Source organism: Mus caroli, unplaced genomic scaffold (assembly GCF_978045245.1).
Source record: "Mus caroli unplaced genomic scaffold, Mus_caroli_1 scaffold_12, whole genome shotgun sequence".
Classification (NCBI taxonomy): domain Eukaryota; kingdom Metazoa; phylum Chordata; class Mammalia; order Rodentia; family Muridae; genus Mus; species Mus caroli.
This window is the reverse complement of record NW_028227267.1, coordinates 21,389,970-21,410,552: the sequence shown is the minus strand read 5'-3', so window position 1 is coordinate 21,410,552 and position 20,583 is coordinate 21,389,970.

Below are 20,583 nucleotides of genomic sequence, written 5' to 3'. Positions count from 1 at the left end.
CTCTCCCTATTTGTGTCTCCCCTTTGTTTCTTGTTCCTGTACTTATTTCTGGTTCTCCAAAACAAGATGGCCTCCTGTATTCTGGATGTTTAACCAGCACCATGTACATAGCTGTTATCCTTTTCTTCACACCTTACAAAGGCAAAGGGTTTTTCTTCTCTCCACCAAAAGCCCTCATACAATTGGGATACACTGATGACCTGTAGCCCCCCTGGGTTTTATATTCAAGACAGAAGTGGCAAGCTACAGCTTGCAGTCCCAATTGGCCCCACTGTATCTGTCTCTAAGCCCAAGAGCAATAAGTGATTTCTATAATTTAAGGACTTTTAAAGCCAGATGATATTGAGATATGAAATTTTATCTCTCAGGGTTTTCAAATAAAGCTTTACTGAAACGTAGTCCTGTCTACTCGTGTACAGAGTGTCTACTTACCTGCTTCCACAATGAGGTAGCAGAGGTAAGCAGAGTGATAGAGGCCGGATTTGTTCTGAAAACACTGAAAAGTTTTGCTCTTCTAATAGGCAACAGAGTGCATAGCTGACAATATGGATTCCATGGTTGGGATGAAAAGATGAGAGCGTGTGAACAATAGAAGTCAAGGGAGACATTTCCTGAAATATGTAGGCTGAACTGAGACCCACAAAAGAGCCACTGGGGAAAATGTTGTCAGAGGTGATCTCAAGGAGGAGCCCCCTAAAGAGGAAGCCAGAAAACCACTACGTGCTCAGAAAGGATGGAAAAATTAGGAGATGTGTGTCAAGCAAGACCCAATCAGTCACCTGAAGTGCTGGTAACAGGTCCCATTGGAGTAAGGTGCAGCCTGGGACAGCTACCTAGTCCAGTGGTCCTGTAAGAAAATGAAGGGGGACCAGAATCCTTACAGGCCGGATCTGGCTGGGAACATGGGGAATGGTCCTACAAGAGTGGTAGTATAAAACACAGACAGGAAATAGAGGCACAATGGGTTCTGGGAATGAATTTTCTAAGACATAGTGCTGGATTGGATACAATAAGGAAGTGTCAAAAGTGGGGGCCAGCTTTCTAGTTTAAATGGGGCCACTGATGCCTCTGTAGAGCTCAAAGGGTTGGGAGTTCGTTTGCTTGGGAGAGGGGAGAGAAGAATTTGTCTTTTGGATGTCCAAGGAAAGATGACAAAGAGAAGCATTAGATCTAAGGGTCAGGAACCCTACAGAAAGCCAGTGGGAACTCTGACTACTCTACCTTTCGAGGCTATGTACTCAAGAGGACTCACTCTGATGGCCCTGATGGCCCTGATGGCCTTCTCACGAGGGCTTCCGTGAGCTAGCAGCAGCTGGACATGCCACTGTTTCCTGACCAGCACTGCCCCCATCCTCTAGCCTGACACACAATCATCTGGCCTTTGACAAACATTTATTAGCATCCTTTTGGTTCCATTATTTCAAGTCACACGAGTCATTCAGTGCCTATGGTCTCCAGGCATGGTGCCACAACATAAACAGGGTTTCTGGGGGTAAGATGAGTTTTCATGAGAAGAGGTCACCACACCTCATTATGAAGTGCCCAGGAAATGTGTTTTCTCCCCAACTTGAAGCAACCTTATGCCTGTGGAAGCCAGTCTATGCTTTCAGCGGGAGTGCTCAGCTTGCCATTGGCCAGAGACTATGGAGATGTGAGTGCTCTAGCAATTCTAGTGAGTGGTTTCACTCTTTGGGGTCACCAGAAGACTAGTACAAAGGTCACTTCCCGAGCAACACTGACGCTGAATCTGTATCTTCCTGGCAAGCTCTATCTTGCAATACAAGAGCACAAATGACCCAATTTATACATCTCTCTACTCTTAAAAGCTTCACGGACACCAACCTACCAAAATCAGTTGTCAACCATCACTCAGTGTCCTGTGTAGCACCAAAGATGTGAAACCCTTACCTCTCTATGAGAAACAGACAGAGGAGAGCCTTCATCAGGCCATTGTGAAGAGGAGACTCCGCACTAGAGAGTAAAAAACACTCCACAAATGTTGCACCTCAGTATGTGATTAACAAGCACCTCCAGTATGGCAGACCCACCTCACCCAACTCTGGGGCAGTTGACTTCTTTATCATCTCCTGGGTTAAAGGGATCTTATTAGGCTGCTTTTTGAAGGACAAATTACAGTAAGCCTCCCCCAGATGTTGCCTGGTAAAGCTGTATCAAGATCTGTATAGTTCTGGCTCTAGATGTCTGAACCTCTCCTTTCCCAGAATTCCCAGAATTCCCTCTCTGAGAATATAGAGGGAATAACACAGAGGCCTTGGGAGGACATACCTGGAAAGGAGGGGGTTTTGTTTTGTTTTGTTTTGTTTTGTTTTGTTTTGTTTCTGCATAGGAAGGGTCCTCTCTCAAGGGAATAAGGTGCACACATGCACATACATTACATTCACACAAATACTCTTTATGTCAGCATGGTGCTGTAGTATTATTCTTGTCATTTTAGGAACAAAGACAGAGAGGCATAAACGGGCAGAGTAGCTTGTCCAATATTGTATAATCAACTGGTAGATGATGTGGGATCTGAGACCAGACAAAATTCTCTGTTCTTATACAAAACAGTCCAGCTCTGCCATGGTGGTCCAAAATGATGACATAGCTTGCCCACTGCATCTAGAGTGCTGGCTGAGGTTCTGACTTAGCAATAAACGACGTGGCATTTAGTACACAGGCTTGTTGATCTGGCCTGCACACATCATACTAGATGGTACCAAAGGCCATGAGGGCTTCTATCCAGGCTTCTGAAACCTACTACCCACTAGCCTGGCACACACACACAGCCTTGACAGGGTCTGGGTGGAGTTCCTGTACTAACCCTTGAGACCAAGCTTAAAAGGCTAGGATTTATCTGCTTAGTATGTGTAAAACCTTGGGCTCAATTCTGAACACCACAAGAAACCAACATCAAAAAGTTCAGCTTAAATGGCCTGTTGACTTGATTTTGCAAATCTGGCTTCTGGAGTCTTCTCTCAGCTACTCCAGGGTACCAGGCCCTTCTCACCACTGGGCCTTTGCCCCTGCTTTCCCCTCTAAACGTCTTATGAACCCTCTTTTGTTATTCAGCCTCTGTCCTCAAGCCTGAGTCAGACTTTCATGTTTTAGGCTTGGATGGTAAACACAGGAAATATTTTATCTTGGATCCTTCATATCTGATTCATACACAGGCACGCACCTTTGTAATAATCCACTTGGCAGCATAGCTCCTCTACCTGCGCATGCTATTCATGTTCATACCCCCCCCCCATCTAAAAACTGTGCTAGCAAACCTCAAAACCCCTGCAGTCTCCCAACTGCATCAGGACACATGTACTCCCACCTTTGAACAATGATGTGAGTTTCCCTGCCCCTGCAAACAATCGTATTTAGATGGTTTCTATTTAGGTGTATTCCAATGTATCTGGGTATAAAGAATAGAAGGGCCAATTTGGCCAGAACTAGTTTTGAGTGCATGTGCAGAAAGTCAAGACTGTGTCCCCTAGTAACCTTTTAGGGAGTCCCCTATTTACCATCTTATGCCTATGCATAACTTATGAGCATGCATATGATAAAAATCAGATGCCTCCTGGGAAGGGACATTTGCAGTATAGAACTAATTATATAGCCTAAGCTGATCAAAATTATAATAGAGAACCACATAAACAACATCTCCTTAGAAATGAGCCCTTCCTTCCCTTAGATCCCATAAAAGGAGACCCTGGGCTATAGCCTGGGGCTCTTTAGAGCCCTCACTCTGGTGGCCCACTATCAAGCTCCACAGCTGTGCCTCTTTTTAAATCTGCACTCTCCACTTGCTTGACATAAATTTATCTTGTTTCTTTTGCAAATCTGTGTGAGCCCTTGTTTTCAATTCTTTGCTAAGAACCTGGAAACACCCAACCCAGAGCCCAACCACCAGTAAGTAACAAAGGAAAGATAACCCGTGCATTTCCTTTAAAGCACTTCCAAAGAATAAGAGCCCTCCTCCCAAGACTTACAGAATCTTGGAGACCAAAAGTACCATCACCTTTACATTGCTGAACATTAAGAAAATGCAAGTCAGGTTACAATGGTTGCTCAGTGGGTGTTCATAGATGCTGAGGAGACAGCTAAGCAGATTAAGTGCTCACTGTAAAATCATGAGGACCTGAGTTCAGCTCCCCAGCAACCACATGAAAGGGTATAGTAGTCAGCCCTTATAACTTCAACAGTGCAGGAAAAGGAGACAGACAAATCCCAGGGTCCTTCCCAGCTCCTTCCCAAGGATGAACCCTAGGGCTGCCCCCTGGTAAGGCAGGGTTGATTGGAAATGCACATTGGTATTTGGAGTCATCCTTGGGGCTATGACTCACTCGTTCATGACTATTTACTCTTTCTTAATTTAATGTATTTTTTATTTGTGTATATGATGTATGTATGTGTACAACTCTGTATAAGGGTTCATGAACCTCTATGTGCACATATGGATGCCAGAAGTTGTTACTGAGTGTCCCTTACTGCAGTTCATTGTTATTTTGGGAGACAAAAATCTCTCACTTACCTGAGATTGGACATCTGGCTTTAAGAACCAATGGGTACTAAAATGTGTGACTTCCCACTGAGCCCATCATCGTCCCTCCTTTTCACAGGTGCATCCTGGACGTATCAGAAAGGTGGTTTGGAAAACAACTCTGGGCATGGGCCATGGAGCTGAACACCTTGGAAAAAAAAACAAAACAAAACATGGCACTTGGTCAAGTCCATGGTATGGCCTGGGCACTGAAACTGCAGCTTCAGACAAGTGTCAGGCTGTTCGTCCTTGCCCTGTCTTCCAGAGACCTCCCATTCAACCCTTTCAGACTTTGGGAAGAAGACCTCCTTCCCACCTCCCTTCCCATGCCAGCCTCTTCCCAGTGCCTGTCCTGACCCAAACCACACACAGCCCAGGCTTGCTCTGTGAACACCAATGGTAATGGTTACATCAGTAACCACACCCCATGCTATTCCTGAGTCCTCAGTTGCAAGCCAGGAGCTTTCCACATTCTCTCCCTGCTGTACCCTAACTAAACCCTCAAACTGTGATACATATGACCCCATAGCAAAGACAAGGAAATCAAAAGGTTAATGTATACCAGACGTCTCCATGGTCGTAGAGCTGAAACTCTAACCCAGAACAATACAGTCTGGCTTCCTAAACCCCTAGTCCACCAGTACCTGAGAACACCAACCATCTCTAGACATGGACATCTTTTCTCCCAGACCAACTGCATCTAGAAGTTTGAAATTGGGATGGAGAGGTGGACTCCAGACATGGTACCTGTTTACCCATGGCAAACAGGGGAGCTGTGTTTAAATTCAGTCTCCTAGGCCTTCACTCATAGCTCCAAATCTAGCTTTTAATGAAATACCCAACACCACCCTCACAAGTTAACACATGTGAGAAGCCACCATGGGCTTGTCCACAGCCACCCCTGGAGAACTGGGGTCCTTCAGAGCAGAGGGAACTAGATGGATCCGGAGATTTGTTGTGGTTTTTTTTGGCTTTTTCGGGGGTTTTTGTTGTTGTTGTTGTTGTTGTTTTTGTTGTTGTTTTTTTTTTTATCTCTGTTCACTAGGGATATCTCCTCTGAGAAGTCCAGAGTTACTATTCAGTTCTGATCCAAAGAACAGTAGCCAGCTCATGAACTCAACATTGCAATGCAGAGAAAGATTAATGGAGCCCCCAACCTGTCTAGGTCCAAGGAAGACCTCGTTCGCCATCCAAGCCTACCCTGCAGTGGGTTGCAGGTAGAGAGAAAACTGGAAATAGGGAAAGGTGTCACAGAGGTCAACCTGACACAACGCCTGTAGGCATAGGCCACATTGTCCAAACCACAGGCAGGAACCACCCAAAACTCTGGAAGCATCACTCATCAGAACTGAGTTGAATTTTGTGACATCCAACCAGTCTGGGGGGGGGGGTGTTGGGAGCAGGGTGGGGGTGTGTGTGGGGGGGTGAAGAATGTTAATAGCTAAATAAAGTTTTTAGGTTAATTTCCTTTGCTTGTTTACTGGAAGCTACACAGAAAACCTTAAAGTGCATTGATGGCTGGCAGTGCACTTGTGGGTTACAGCACTGTCCTGGAAGAAGAGCAGAGTCAGCATTAGGGCCAGACCTTAGATACAGTCACACCTGGATGTTCCTTCCTCCACCCCAAACCCAGCTGCACAGTCACTAGTACTGCCTTTATCCTCCCGGAAGCCTGCCCCTCCCTCCACCTAGAGCTTACCAAGGCTCCCCAGTTCAGGTCCCATCAAGCCCAAGGCCAGGCCTCTTTCTCTTCCTGGCCACCCTGGTTGATTCACAGCACTGTCCTGACCTTAACAAGTGACCCCTGGGAGCTGTTTCCCTCTCCTTTCATGCCTTCCGCCTTCCTGGCATGCCAGGGCCCCAGGGAGAGAACTCCTGCTTCTGCCCCCACTCCTCATGGTCTTTGCCTTCAGAAGTCTGTGTGTAATTGTTCTTTGCCCTCCTCTTTAATGAGCTACTGGCTCCTGGGTGCACAGTACATGGGCCCAGACTTGCTCCTGTCTGAAGCTGGTTACTGCCCAGCCACACCCACCTCACCCTAGCACTAATGCTCAACAGATGTGAGGCCAGAGTCTAGCCTCACACCCAGAGCTGCACACCTGACAGTCTCTGACTGTGGCAGCAAGTGCTTCTGGGAGCTCTGTGCTGGTGGCATCTTACTCTATTTGGTAATGCATACTTTTCCTCCTTGTACTCCCCTGCCAATCCAAGCTTCCTTTCCATCTATCCTCTGTGGCCAATCTTTACCAGATGCAGTAATAGAGATAGAGGAAACCTCTTCTCTGAGGGTACTTGATACTCACAGGAGTGTTAAAGTCACATAATAATCTTAGGGAGCCTCATTAGATAGAGAGAGAAAGAAAGTAGAGGCAGCACAGGCTGAGGAACTTGCTCTGGCTCTGAACCTACAGGGCTTGCTTGCTCGTCTGGATGCTTCTAGACCATAGCATGTCCCAAGAGCGAACACAGGTGAAATTTTGAACCCCAGTGCTGCTTCCAGTCTGTGGTTTTATGCTAAACTAAATATCTAAATATTATTAATATTAAATATTAATTTCTAAATATCGGTACATTGCTTTTATTAAGATAAAGTGTTAATTCAAAAACATGTAGAGTAATGATCAACTCAGGGTAATTGACTTATTTATCAACTTAAACACCATCATTTCTCTACAGTGACTACATCAAATTCTACACTTTACTTTGAGATGTAAGACTGTTAGCATACTCATGCTGCTGTGCCTAAAGCATTAAAACACATTCGTCCTATCCAGCTGAAACACAGCACCTGTTGCCCGGCCAACAACCACTCCCCATCCCCTATGCTGCTCAGACTCTAGTAACCTCCATTCTCCCAATTTCTAGAATAAATAAATTAACAACTAACTAACAAACAAAGGTTTGCTCGGATTTCACATAAATGAGTGTGCATGCAGTCTGTCCTGTGGCTCCTGAATTATTTCATTCACCATACTCTCCCTCTGGCCTCTTACAAAAGACAGCAGTTCATACTTAATCATGTAATGCCTAGAGAGTATTCTATTGTATATATTTATCTCCGACTTTCTCTTATCTAGCTACTGTAGGTGGATCTGTAGGCTTGAGTCCATGTCCTGACACTTGCAGACAAGGCTGTACTCTGCATAGATGCTCAAGTCTCTCTTCAATATTTTGACTCCATTTTAAGCTTCTAGATGTCTCTAGGCCTCAGTTAATTCATCTGCACAAACTAATTGTTCTTTGAATTGTGAGAATTTGGGGAACCGAGGTAGTACCGACAGGTGCCACAGCACGAGCACCCAATCAAAAGTAGCTGTTAAGTCTTCTGTGTGGACTCTGGAGAGTGTGGGTGGAGGGTCTGGGCCATTCTCTGTCTCCCTACCTGTCTCTAGTGATGGTCTGTAAGGCCACTAAGTGTGTGACAGCAGGAGGGATTTAGATGGAGAGAGGTTTTAGGAGTTGGAGGCTGGTGTCCCTCCAAATTGCTATGTTCCACACGAACGTGCCCTTGGAAATAGAAACATTAGAAAGTTTGTATTCCACAACTTTATCCCTGTCCCAGGTAAGGGTGGCCATTTACAAGTTAGGAAGCCCTCACCAGAAACAAACCCTGATGCCAGACTGTCTCAAACTTCCTGCTTCTTGAACTTCAAGAAAGTACTTTCCTCAAGTTCAAGGTGCTCGCTCATTCATGGTCTTTTGTTAAGGAATCCTAAGAGGAGAGGTGTAGATTACGGCTGCTCCAGAATCCTCACTACAGTGGCAAACCTCAGACTCCTCACAGGAGTCCCCTGCTGCCTCAGGCAGGCCAGCAGCCTTCTGTTAGGAGCCTAGGGCCCAATCACCCTGGACACTGACCACGTGTGATTCTCTACATGACACTATCATATCACATGGAGGCTAGACCATGTTTTACCAAACCACCAGGTTGCTGTCGGAATGTTCTGGACTACAAGACAAGGGATGCAGCACTAAGAGAGCACAGATACTAAGCATGTTAAGATACAGAAGTCAGTGACAGAGCATGTACCTAATGGGTACAAGGCTCTCCCTTTGCTCCACACACTGCCATAAAAATACAAAAACAAAGACAATATGTGCAAATACAGACAACTGAGACCAAAGGGCAGCAATATTCTGCTGATTGTCTGCCATTGTTGAGGGCCGGTCTGAAGAAAGAAGCCATCGAAGAGAGCCTGTCACAGTTCAGTTCATGCTGCATTTGCTAGGCTGTGGCCAGTCTTTCCCCTTCAATGTCATATCAGAGCTGGTTTTCCTTGTCATTAAAATTCTTTGTGAACCACACTTTAAGGGCAGAATAATATTTTACCATCAGGTTGTACCATGATTTATTTAACCGTTTCCCTATTGTTAGACATGTAGGCAGTTTCTGGTATCACACGGCCATAAATAATGCTGCCATGAACATGCTGCTACATAAATTTTTATGTACCCACCTATCCCTGATTGTTTTCTTATGAGGGATTCGGAGCAGTAGGAAGGCTGAGGTAACTGCATGAGTGCTTTTATGGCTCGTGCCCCACACTGTGTAGCAGCTGAATAAGAATACCCACCTTCCCATGTGCCTACCAGCATCGGACATTATCTCACTTTAATCTGGGGATGTGTCATGGCATGTCTTTGTGTATTACCTTGGCGATATGTATGATGAGTCACAGACACTTAGGTTTGGGGGTTTATGTCCATTGGTGCTTTGCTGGCATGTATGTGTGTGTGAGGTTATCAGATCTTGGATTTACAGACAGTTGTGAGCTGCCATGTGGGTGCTGGGATTTGAACCTGGGTCCTCTGGAAGAGCAGTGAGTACCCTTAACTACTGAGATCTTTCCAGACCTAGCACTTAGGTTTTGCTAAACTGGATTAAGGGTGGGGAAAAACAAAACAAAACAAAACACAGAAAACAAACAAACAAAAAAACCCAGAAGAATGTTCTGTCAATTTCTGCAATGGCTGGGATTAGATATTTAGTTTTCAAGAACTGCTGTGCTTGTTATTCAGTTTAGCTGTGGTTTGTGATAGTGACTTATAGCTGGCAAAGCAGCCGGAGCAGAGATCTGAACTGCATAGCTTCATAGAACAGATCCTCCTACAAGGACAAATGCCACTCCTCTAGGGGCAAGTCCACCTAGGGACAGGTTTAGGCAGCACGCTCTTCCCAGGAGGCTTCATAGCCTTCTTTAATCCTGTACAGCAGTGTTACTCCTAGGCCTGCAGTCAAGCAAACTGAGCTGGGAGAGAGTTTGGAGCTGACCCTAATGGATTCCATTTGGAGTTTCAGCTAGCTCAGACACTACAGCCCCAGTGAGGAACAACTGAAGGCAGACAGTAGGCAATGTTGGCTTACTTTCAAGGGCTTGCCTCAATAGGGATGGAGCCCATGCTAGCCAAGTACTCTATCACAGAGCTATAGCCTACTTCAATGTGATTCTGTCACCCAGGACAAAGTAACCCCAATCTGTTTATTTTACTAGGTCCTTTACAAGGTCTTCCATAGCATAGGAAGGGACTTTGCACAGCCCTTATCTAGTAGGAACCCACAAATAAGCGTGTATATTTGTATGCACCAAATTTCCTAAAATATACTTAAACTTTAAATATTAGAATTTTTCAGTAAAGGATAAGTTTGTGTTAAAGGGAGCATTGCCCACACAACTCTAACTTAATGACTCCATATTTTAGGACGTAAGTGGTTTATGAAGTTCCCAGTTATTCTGTCACACAAATAGGATTGTGCTCAATATACCAAGACATATTAAACCCTGGTACAGAGAAAAATAATGAATGCATTGGAATTTAAAGCTACAAACAATACACTGATCTCTACTCAGACGATATAAATCTTTTATCTTTTAAAGTTACCTTCAGAGGATACAGAAGACAGACACCCAGGATAGACTGGACAGAATGGACCATTGGCAACAACTTCAGATAGGCTAAGGAGCGAAGAATCAATAAGACATGGATGCCATCAGCTTTGGTTGGCTTTTTTGTTATGTTTTGTTTTGTTTACCATCCAGACAGCTGGACAAAGAGAAAATGCAAATCAAAGCAATAATAAATCATCCTTATACTGATATAATCCTCACCATCAGACAAACGAACAAAGACTCCAGATACTGAAAATGAAATGCTGAAAACATAAAGACACAAAGCAGTTTAATAACAGAATCAGAGGAGATGAATCTCTAGAGGCAGCTCTGAGGTGTACACAGTAGACAGGAAGACAGACTGGGTTAAGTTGCCCTTCAGGAGAAAGATCTCAAATGAACAAGTGTGTAGCCGCTATCTGCACCTTTGTGTGATTTGGAAAACTCATCATAGAAAGGGGACACCTCTTTACACATCAAAAGGGACACTTACACATTGGCTTAAGACACATCATGCAGTTAGGAGCCCTGACTGTCCTTTGCCACCGTTGTAAAACACTGTCTACCTGTGCATTCCATGGGAAATATTATCTTGAAATCAGACCATCTGTGCTTGCCCAAAATGGAATGCCACAAGGCTGGGGCCCATAACTGTTCCCTAGTAGGAGGGGAGGGTCATCAGATTCTCACCTGAGACCATAACAAGTCACCCATTTCAGCAGCAATAAGTAATTCTGCTGAGCTATATATAGACTCTATGGCACTAGCAGGTGTGTCCAATCTGCAGCTCAAGGATACATGTATCCCAGGACATCTATGAATGTGGTCCAATTTCATGTCACCATGGCCAAAGGTTAGAGACCCCTATCAGCTAGAGTGTTTAGCAGGTGGTGGAAGGTTAAATGATAGGGATAACTATCTATGCAGCTATGGGGATGCCATCACCCATGATCCCTAGGGTGGCAGTCTTCAGTGATGCAACTGTCTGGGGAAGGTCACCCATGTTCTTCTAAATAATCTTCCATGGTCCTATATGTAAGTCCAATAAACTCACTGGTTCACCAAATTGGAGTTGTATGGGTTCATATCTTTGGTCGGTCACTGTTGCCTAGTCTTGGGAGAGTAGAAAAAAAAAAAAAAAAGAAATTCACTTATGTCTCTGCAGGGAAAGAAAAAAGAAAAAAGAAAGAAAAAGCCACTTAACACTTGGTACCTAAACAGAGACAGGGCATAACCAAAGATGAGTTTTAGAAAAGTAGTCACATTGCCCCTGGTGTGGGTAGAAAGGCATGTGGTAGAAGCAAGACTATATGAAGATGAAGTGGACATGGTTACAACCCCAATATAGCCATCCCTTCCTGAGTGGTGTGGACCACTGTCTTGATAAAGAAGTTGCTGCATTGCCTCTGCTATGTGTAAAAAGACACTCACTTGAAGCTATTGCATGTGAGACTGAAGTGGTCATGGTGGGACTCCTACGGGAACCATCTTCTTTCATGTTGTACAGAATGCCACATCTCCTTGATAAATGTGGTCTGCCAGGACAATGTGGCAACATTTTGGGATCCCAAGAATGGCTGAGGACCAGAAAACATATTGTAATCCCTGGAAGCAGCACAAGAGGAATGGGTTCGTTAGGAGCTGAGGAAGAAGCTGTCCTGCCCCTGCTACGGGTGAGAAGGCTGCCGTTGAAGCTTAGCTGTCTGCCCAGAAAGAGATTGCCCACAGAAGGAAGTAATTATGAGAGAGAGAGAAAAAAACAAAAAAACAAAAAACGACCTGCTGGTGCCATCTTCCATATTAGCCTATGATTTGGTAAGCAAATCTGATAAAGGAGAGGATAAAGGGGAGGTTCTTGTTTGCTGTTTCTCACAGTTTGGGTGTGACAAAAAAGTGTGTGTGTGTGTGGGGGGGGTGTCTCCAAATAAATTTCTGCCAAATATGCCTCTCTGGTTTTCAAACCTTTGAGTCTGTAGGTATCAGTGGAAATGGGTAAGAGCAATAGGGAGTGAGCTAAGCAGGAGAGAGCCTCTGGATGGTGCCCAGTTCCCTGGGCCAGATAGAACTCTTTGCAGGAGAGTTAAGAAGGGAGAGAGTTCAACAGAGACCTGAGGCTGGTATGGGCTTCTGTGACTTTGCCAAGACCCCTAGTGGGTCATGATCTTTATGAGGTGGGAAAGGCGCTGGTGGATCTGAGTGACTTAGACCAGCATGTAAATCAGGTTTGTAAAGTACTAAAGCAATCAAGAGTGGATGAGAGAAAGAAAAAGCAGATGAAGGGGGCTGTCCAGGTCACTTGAAAGCAAATGTGGCGAGATTGGTGTGGAGCCAGGCTTCCTGGGGAAAACCTGACGGAGAGCCAAGCACTGTATTTGTGAGGTTCTGGAAGGCTTTAAAGCCTGAATAGTTCACCAAAGAAATGCAGGTGATCCCTGCGGCCAGCTGTCATGAAGGAAGCAGATCTCATGGGCAGGCACTGGGCCAACTGCTTCCCTAACAGGGAGGCCAAGGCTGCCTGCAGGCGTAGCCATTCAGAGTGACCAGAGGCCCCACATTCGGCTGTGGACTTACTGGTTTCTAATATGCTTGGGTGGTTTCAGGATCCAGGCCCTAGTTGGGTCCTGGTGGCCTGCAGAGACATAAGAAGTCATTAGCAGTGGACATGTAGACAAGGGGTGCAGGTGAAAAGGGGAACTGGCCTTGTCGCAGAGGAGGCGAAGTTCATGTCTTTCCCCCAACCCCCACCCCCTAGGGCAAGTCACACAACACATACCAATCATTACTTTGTTCATCCTATCCATTTTTATAGTTTAAAGAGACTTTAATTGCACAAAAGCCAACCACAGTCATCAGAGAGATCGATGAAAAACAGTTTTGGTTTTTGTTGTTTTGTTTTGTTTTGTCACTTAGAGATAAGAACTAGGTAACACTAGATAACACTGTGTACTATTTTTTTTTTCATAAATACAGGAGGCAAAATTTACCTGCTCATTTCCATTATAAAGCATAAGATCAATGCTGAATGCAAAAAGAGGATGAGGATCCTTGGGTACCAAGTCAGATGCCCTACACTGCCCATAATTATCATAGGACTAACTATAAAGGCTGCATTAAGACACCATACAACCAACAGCACACTAATGGGTAAAGGAAACGCCTTCAAATGACTCCCTGGAAAAGAACAGAACTTGGGAGCAAAAGACCATCCTAGTCTCTAGACATCACCAGATAAAGCCACAAGAGTGACATCCCCAAAGGAGACAGATTCAAAAATCATTAAAATTCAGTCAGTTCCCCACCCCCACATCCTCTTTTCCTCACTCCGCCTCAGAACTATCTGTAAATCTTGAAGGGTATCATCTTATTGTTGGCTACAGGCAGGAGCACCGGGGTTTACCTCCTTCTCTCCACTAGCCCTGGGACTCCTGATAATTCCCCACTAACTTTGCTACAAATGTGGCAATTTTAGACTCTCTAAGTGGAATTGTATCCAGTGTTTGTCTTTCCGCACCTGGCTTTTTTCACTTAGCTTAATTTCCTCCAGACTCACTTACATCCCCTCTCACAGCCTCAAGTCTGACTAATACTTTGTAAGTCAGTACCTACCTCCCCTCCTCCTCCCCCACGCCCCCACCTCCACCTTGGTCTGTCCATCCGCTGCACACTGACATTGCTTCATGTCTTTACTGTCTTCAGTAGTCTTGACAACAATATAAATATAAGTTGAAGATGAAAGAGCAGGTATTTCTTCGGGGACCTGCTCTTAATCCAGTACAGGGATGGATATGTGATAGGCTAGGTGAGCCCTTAGAAACCAAGCTGGAGCCTCCATGTTCCAGCCCCCCACCCCAAACAATGACTGCTGATTGAACAACAGGCAACAATCAATCAAGTCCTCTCATTAGGAACACGTGTGTGTGTGTGTGTGTGTGTGTGTGTGTGTGTGTGTGTGTGTGTGTGTGTAATTCATTAAGAGCCAATGCCTAGGATATTATCATCTTGAGATCAGAGCAATTGTGATTACCCACAAGTGACCCCCCCCAAGACCTGAACCTATTCACATTCCCTAGTAGGAGTGGAGGCTGCTGGGTTCCCCCCAGGAAATTAAGAAAATACAGACTCCCCGAGAATCACTGTCTGCACAGTAAATCTGAATAACCAAAAGGTGGGTCCTAGATCTGCATTTTCCTGGTGTCCTGTGTTAACTTAGAATCCATGGTGAAGGGGAATTCATGAATGCCTTGCTCTGGGCTCCTCCCTGGAGCCTCGAAGATTCTTCCTTAGGTTCAGGCAGACCTTGCCATCATCAGTTTGTAATCGTGGTCCCCACTCCACAGCCTGCAGCCTGTAACAACTGCTAACAGATCCGTAACTGAGGCAGCTAGAGCTTCAGGTCCTGCTGCTGCAGAGTCCATCTGTATAGTCCTGGGCCCTGCATCCTGTACCTTACTTAGTACCCATGGCTGTGTCCCAGGCCGTTGAAGACTCTTCTCTTGGTTCAGTGTTACAAAGGGATTTAGGTGTAGTGGAATTTGAAGCCAGGCTGCCTTCCATAACAAAAGCCTGTCTTAAAAAGGAAAGAAAAAAAAAGGAAGATAGGGGAGTTGTGGGGAGGAAAGAAGGAAGAGAAGGAGGAACAACAAGGGAATGACCAATACTAAGACAAAGAGGGAGATGATGAAGGCCTGGTTCCCTTCTAGATGCTTACTGAGCATCTCATGTGTGCAGGTGCACATCTAGACCTGCACTCCGGAGCATCCTACACTCATGGGGAATCCTATAGCTGTTCTGTCATTTAGTTTCGTGGCTATATTAAACCCCTGATATGAAGCTTGATGCACTGACGAATAAAATGCTTTAACCATTCCAGCTTAGCTAGTCCCCACAGCTGCTGGTGGCTCTTGTCGATGACGCGAATGTTTTAGATACTTTGCCTAATTAATTGTGCCGAGTAGGAAACACCAGCTTAGTTTTAGTAAACCAGGAAATTGATACTCAGGGATGGAAAATGGCGTGCCTGAGGTCACAGGATGAGGCAGGGCAGGAATCCAAATGCAAACTGATTCTGTGACACGCCATAACTACTCCGCACTTACACATGGGCGTGAAACTCTGATAGGGGATAAAAATAAAACGGGACCGTCCCATCTCTCCAGCATCAGCTCTGTTTTAGTTACAAAGCCAAAACAGAAAGCAACGCCAGAGGCGGGACCACACTATCAATTCCGCCTACCCATGTGGACTGCTGGCCAGCGGGCTTGGCGAGGAACTCCAGTCCTGGCTCAACACAAGCCTGTGGTCAAGCATGTTTTATTGCATGCCGAAACTCAAAGATTGCTCAGCCTCCAAGACCAGAAGTGATTGCAGGGCAACAAGGGAAGGGAGGCTAGAGACTGCCCCTCCTGGCTCTGAGAGTGGACACCCTGTCTGGCGAGTTGCCTTCTGCCTTCATAGAGCCCCGCCGCACCCCACTTCAGGGAGGCCCCATTGCCTGGGAAATGTCTCCAGTGTCTAGGCTCCCACGCCCAGGGGAGCCTCCATCTCTAACAGTTAGGGCCAGCCATTCAAATCATATTACACTGTAAGTGGTTCTACAAATTGTCAGCCCTAATGAAATTTAGCAAGAAGCAGCGGGAGAGGTGCAAACAGTTTAGAACTGGTTTCTTGGGTTTCGAGCCCCAAATTCAAGTGGTTGAAGCTTCTTATGGAAAAAAAGCAGGGAGCATGAATTTCCCCCTTGTCACTGGGGCACCCTCTTAGGGTTCTCTCTTTCCCAGTGCCCCACCCTAAATGGTACCAAGTCGTTATCCTTCCGCACAAGAGAAAGTCTGAGTGATTTGTTTACCCAGCTAAAGTTTTGGTTGGTAGAGGCCCTGGGGAAATGCAGAGGGGAAGAATAAAGGTGGAGAGCTTGGGCCCCAGCCTGGATTATGGATTTCAGGAAAGGCTCTGAGTGGGAAAACGTACCTGCCTGCCAGGAATCTCTCCAGGAAACCAGCCTGTTAGACAGGACCCGTGTTCTCTGCACTGCAAACAGTCTGGAGATGGCAGGCTGCGAGCCAGCTGCTTCATCCTGCTCTCTGCCCACCACTCGGTAACATCCCCAGATGTGCTCTCCATGGCCGATGGGTGGGTCATGTGCAGTTCCTACTTACAGGCTGCCGATAGAAGACTTACCACTTGTAGATTATTGTGTGAGCACCACGTCCAGGCCAGTTGCCTGCACAAACCATTTCCTGGGGAATCCCCGGGAACCGATGCACAATGGCCAGGAACTGCCCCTTTCACAGATAAGGCCCAGGAAGGCCAAGGAAAGAGCCAGAACTCTGTGGGTGGTTTTGAAACACAGAATGTCACGATTTGAGGGACAGAGCACCTGGATAGACAAAGAGAGGGCAAGTCACATGGGCAAATGGGCAGAAGGACAGAGGACAAAGACCAAACAATGTAGTCCAGGTTCCATTTGCTTCATTTGCCCATGTTCTGTTTCCCACCTCCAAATATGATCAGCTGGTTAAAGGAGAAGGCAAACACTCTTGAGACGTCCCAAACCACTACGCACATGTTGAAGAATGGGGGTCCAGAGAAGGCACAAACTTTGCCCCAAAGCCACACAGCAAAATGGCAGACTGTGATGAGCCAGAACACCGACCAAATGGTTTGGGTCTAGGGACATGATACATGATGGTTCATGTGCAGAAGAAAATTCCCAGCCTGCTGTTCATGGCGCCCTCCAATGGAGGAAGAGGAGGGGAACAGCCAGGTGACCTCTACTGGACCAGAGTCCTTGTAAAATGTCAGGTTGTGAGAGTGTCTGGACTTCCCATGTTCTTCTGGGAACCTGACATCCTGGACATAGTGAATGGGAGCTGCTGTGGTCCTGGAGCCTGTGCTATTGTCTCTGGGCTTTCAGATGAGGAGGCTGATGCCAGGAGAGAGCCAAGAGTCTGCCCAGGAAGCACAATGGCTGCCTGCAGCAGATGCCTGGGATGCCAGGGTCCTGCTCCTGTTTTGTTCCGTTCCTGCTAACCTGGGCTCCTGTTTCTCAGCCTCCACTCAGCCCTGTGGAGCTGCTGGGTCTGTGCCCTGCCCAGTAGTCATGGTGTCTTCTGAAATAAAGGAAAACTTTTTGGAGCCATTCCTGTGGATCCCCACTGAATCATGTGAATGGAGCACCCTGCATTTGTAGAACCTGGAGGTTCTAGCGTCTCCGAACCCTGGTGCTGAGAAAGGGCTGTTTTTGTAGATTCCTGTGACTGCCACAGCAAGAGTACTTGCTAGGTGTCAGGATAGCAGGATCCACAGTCCTCACCATCACCTACAAAGCAGACACAGTCTCATATATTACAGATGATAATGTTGAAGCTCAGAGAGGTTCTGTAGGTGGCCAAAGGATGCACAGCTAATGAGAAAAGCTTCCAGCCAGGGTTTTTTCGGGTTTGTTTGTTTGTTTGTTTGTTTGTTTGTTTGTTTTCAGGGAGATGGTGATTGTTTTTCTTTCCTTTCCTTTCCTTTCCTTTCCTTTCCTTTCCTTTCCTTTCCTTTCCTTTCCTTTCCTTTCCTTTTCTTTTCTTTTCTTTTCTTTTCTTTTTAGCTGAAAGCTTTGTCCTTCCCTCTGGGTCATATTTGTGGTGAGTGTGTGGGAGTAAGTCTTTGAATCTCAGCTATCCTCAGACTGCTAATGCAATGAGAACCATGAGTCTAGGTCTCAAGAGGTCCCAAAGAGTCCGGAGTGCCTCACTGGAGATGGAAGGTCACAGGGAGGAAAAACCCATTCCGTTCATTACTACCTTCAGAGTCATGATGGAGGGCATTTCTGTAGACAGGACCTGCAACAGAGCAGTAAAGTCTTCTCTCCGCCCAGATGGACTTGGGTGGAATCTTCCTCAGGTCTGTCCATGCCTCTCCTATTTGGGGTAAGCAGACATTCTTTATGTTTCTCCAGGAAAAGTCATGGCCCCTGAAGATGGGTTACCATGATGCTCCAAGGACTCACCTGGTCTGCATTTCCTTCTGGCTAGGGGATCCACACCAAGTTTGGGGACACAGTGATGGCCTTGGGAAGTATCAGGAAAGCCAGTGCACCAGATGGATAGAATTGCTAGTTCCAAATCTCAGAGTCTTTCAGTTGACATTTATAAGGAAACCACTCAGAGAACGCCTGGTGGATGTGTGACCCTTCTCTCCAGGTCGAGTCAGGGACCCAGGCCTCTCTGCCTGGGGCTCCATCAGCTGCTGGTGTTCAGGGTCAGTGACATAAAGACACAGAGAATTCACAGTGGGTTTTCAAAACCTCAGGCTCCAATCTCCTAATCTCTCACCCTGAAGTACGCAATACTCCCAATCCCCCCAGTTGACAGAGCAAGTCCTCTGGTCATATATATGGGGACTCTGACAAAACAATGTCCCATTAGGCGGACATCTTCCCTTAACACCACCATACTGCTGCAGAAGAGGATGGGTAGACACTTGGGTAAGACTTAAACTCTTCAAATTATCCATTCCTTCGTCTACAAAACAGAGTCAAAGTACTAACTCGGGTGGTCTTCGAGGGTCCATTAGCACCAAACAAGAATAAATGTTATCAGGAGGACATAACTACGATCCTAGAATTCTACCTTGAGAGGTGAAGGCAAGAGGACAGTAAGTGTTGAGGGCTAGCCCAGGCTACATAGGGAATGACAGCCTACTAACCTACTGAGTCAGAGAAAAGAAAGAAAAGGCCAGAGGGATTGAGAGAGAGAGAGAGAGAGAGAGAGAGAGAGAGAGAGAGAGAGAGTCAAAACTTACCTTCTAATAGCATTTTAACCCTTTCAGTTTCCAATTTGAAGAACTGAGATGAGTCCATGAAGGTGCCACCCTCCCATCTTACCCAGGTAACGCAGGTTTCCAAGCAACACATCCCACACTAAGGGAGCACAGCAGCAGGCCTCTCCTGCCCGCCCACCTGCCCGCCCACCGGCACCCAGGCTACTGCACTGCCCTAGCCTACATTAATAACAGAGTGAGTCCTCCCAAGGGCAAGGGTCTATCCTGGCCAGAAGTGCTTCCTGCTTGGCAACTCCAGGGTGCCTCCGGCTCACACACCAAAGCCCCTATCGGTTTAGCCAGGTGGGGGAGGGGCAGGCTGGCTAGAACAATACCCCTCTTAGTTTAAAGTCTTTGTTTTTCAACTGATTCCACCTTTTATGGTAGGTTGTGAGGCATCCTGGGGGTGGGGGGAGGTGTTAGATCACATCATTTAAATATTAACTCTAATCGGTGGTTGCTTATGGGCCCCTTGTTCTATGTGAGGGCTGAGATCATGGAGACTCTAGACGACAATGCCTGAGAGTGGCAGAGCCAAACCTGGGGAGGGAGAGCCTCTTTGAACACTCAAGGATCATTTATTGTGATCCCATGATCTGTGTTTGCACAGGAAGTCTTGCTTTTCCTTAATTCTCACACTGCAAGTATCTAAACACACACTTAATAAGGATTGCTGTGACTTTCACTCTCAGGTGTTCCCCACCCCCGACCTGGGACATCTAGAAATGTCCGGAGGCAACAATGTGATTGTCATACATGGGAGAGTGCTGTAGTCTTCTAGAAGAAACCTGTCTGGAGTGGCACCAAAGTCCCACGATGTGCAAGAGATACTCCCTCCCTCATAAGAGAAACACCTGGACCAAAAATGTCACCTGCTGAGGCAAAGAGCCCCCTGAGGAAGGGACAGCAGGGGCTGTGGGAGGGTGGAGTACTCTGTTCAAAAGAAAACAAACAAAAAGCAATGGATGGGCCAGACTGGCCACAGGAGGGGCAACTGCTTGGACCTGCTATACAAGTGCCCAAGCCCCCATTCTTCCTTGGCTATCAATCCAGAAACCTGAATTTTAATGTGAAACTATCTCTTTTAAAGGTCCACATCTAATTTGCACACCTTAAAAATCCCATGCAGGTTAAACAAAACAAATCAGGAGGCACTGAAATCAGGGCATGGAGAGTAGGAGCCAGGGCTGCAGTCTAACAGGGAGAAAGGCCACTCCCCACAGGGGGCAAGTATTAACATCACATCTCAGAGGAACCCTCAGGCTTAGTCAGTCCCTTGCCCTACCTACTTCCCTCCCAGGCAACGTTTGTTATGCTAGGAGTCTGTAATAGAATCCTGCTGATGTGGGTTTT